The sequence below is a fragment of the Penaeus chinensis genome, chromosome 18 (genome assembly GCF_019202785.1).
Source record: "Penaeus chinensis breed Huanghai No. 1 chromosome 18, ASM1920278v2, whole genome shotgun sequence".
Taxonomy (NCBI): domain Eukaryota; kingdom Metazoa; phylum Arthropoda; class Malacostraca; order Decapoda; family Penaeidae; genus Penaeus; species Penaeus chinensis.
This window is the reverse complement of record NC_061836.1, coordinates 18,561,508-18,564,007: the sequence shown is the minus strand read 5'-3', so window position 1 is coordinate 18,564,007 and position 2,500 is coordinate 18,561,508.

The following is a 2,500-nucleotide window of genomic DNA, read 5'->3' as shown; positions in this document are numbered from 1 at the left end:
TTGTTATTGTTATTGTTATTGTTATTGTTATTGTTATTGTTATTGTTATTGTTATTGTTATTGTTATTGTTATTGTTATTGTTATTGTTATTGTTATTGTTATTGTTATTGTTATTGTTATTGTTATTGTTATTGTTATTGTTATTGTTATTGTTATTGTTATTGTTATTGTTATTGTTATTGTTATTGTTATTGTTATTGTTATTGTTATTGTTATTGTTATTGTTATTGTTATTGTTATTGTTATTGTTATTGTTATTGTTATTGTTATTGTTATTGTTATTGTTATTGTTATTGTTATTGTTATTGTTATTGTTATTGTTATTGTTATTGTTATTGTTATTGTTATTGTTATTGTTATTGTTATTGTTATTGTTATTGTTATTGTTATTGTTATTGTTATTGTTATTGTTATTGTTATTGTTATTGTTATTGTTATTGTTATTGTTATTGTTATTGTTATTGTTATTGTTATTGTTATTGTTATTGTTATTGTTATTGTTATTGTTATTGTTATTGTTATTGTTATTGTTATTGTTATTGTTATTGTTATTGTTATTGTTATTGTTATTGTTATTGTTATTGTTATTGTTATTGTTATTGTTATTGTTATTGTTATTGTTATTGTTATTGTTATTGTTATTGTTATTGTTATTGTTATTGTTATTGTTATTGTTATTGTTATTGTTATTGTTATTGTTATTGTTATTGTTATTGTTATTGTTATTGTTATTGTTATTGTTATTGTTATTGTTATTGTTATTGTTATTGTTATTGTTATTGTTATTGTTATTGTTATTGTTATTGTTATTGTTATTGTTATTGTTATTGTTATTGTTATTGTTATTGTTATTGTTATTGTTATTGTTATTGTTATTGTTATTGTTATTGTTATTGTTATTGTTATTGTTATTGTTATTGTTATTGTTATTGTTATTGTTATTGTTATTGTTATTGTTATTGTTATTGTTATTGTTATTGTTATTGTTATTGTTATTGTTATTGTTATTGTTATTGTTATTGTTATTGTTATTGTTATTGTTATTGTTATTGTTATTGTTATTGTTATTGTTATTGTTATTGTTATTGTTATTGTTATTGTTATTGTTATTGTTATTGTTATTGTTATTGTTATTGTTATTGTTATTGTTATTGTTATTGTTATTGTTATTGTTATTGTTATTGTTATTGTTATTGTTATTGTTATTGTTATTGTTATTGTTATTGTTATTGTTATTGTTATTGTTATTGTTATTGTTATTGTTATTGTTATTGTTATTGTTATTGTTATTGTTATTGTTATTGTTATTGTTATTGTTATTGTTATTGTTATTGTTATTGTTATTGTTATTGTTATTGTTATTGTTATTGTTATTGTTATTGTTATTGTTATTGTTATTGTTATTGTTATTGTTATTGTTATTGTTATTGTTATTGTTATTGTTATTGTTATTGTTATTGTTATTGTTATTGTTATTGTTATTGTTATTGTTATTGTTATTGTTATTGTTATTGTTATTGTTATTGTTATTGTTATTGTTATTGTTATTGTTATTGTTATTGTTATTGTTATTGTTATTGTTATTGTTATTGTTATTGTTATTGTTATTGTTATTGTTATTGTTATTGTTATTGTTATTGTTATTGTTATTGTTATTGTTATTGTTATTGTTATTGTTATTGTTATTAAAATAATTGTGATAACAATTAATAACGACAACAACAATGATAATGATAATAATTAATATCATAATGTTAATAATAACTATTATAATGATAATGATAAAACAAATTATAATTATAATTACAGTTATATCTACAATCTTAAATATGATATTCATAATATTAATGATTATAATAATAATGATGACAATGGTAACAATAATAATAATGATAATAATAATCATTATAATTATAATAATACAAATAAAAACAATAATGAAGTAATAACAACAATAATAATGATGATGAGAAATATGATAATAATAACAATAATGATAATAATAATTATAGTAATAGTAATGGTGGTATTAAAAGGAACAGTGATAATAATTATAATAACAATAATAATAATAATAATTATAATAATAATAATAGTAATAACAATAATGATAATGATAACAATAGTGGTACTGATAATAATAACAATAAAATTTATAAGAACTATATCACTGATAATGATGATGACAATAATAATGATAATAAATATAATAGCATAATAACGATTGTAAGAATAACCATAGTAACAGTAATGATAATAGGGATAATAAGGATGATTATGATAATAATCATAATAATAATGATAAGAATGATATTAATGATAACAATATTAATGATAAGACTTTAATGATAATTTTGATAATAATAGTGATAGTAATAATGACTAATCATAATAATGATAATAATAAAAGTGATAATATTGATATTGATAATTATAATAATGATAATAACAATAATAATAATAATAACAACAACAACATCAACAACAATAATAATAATG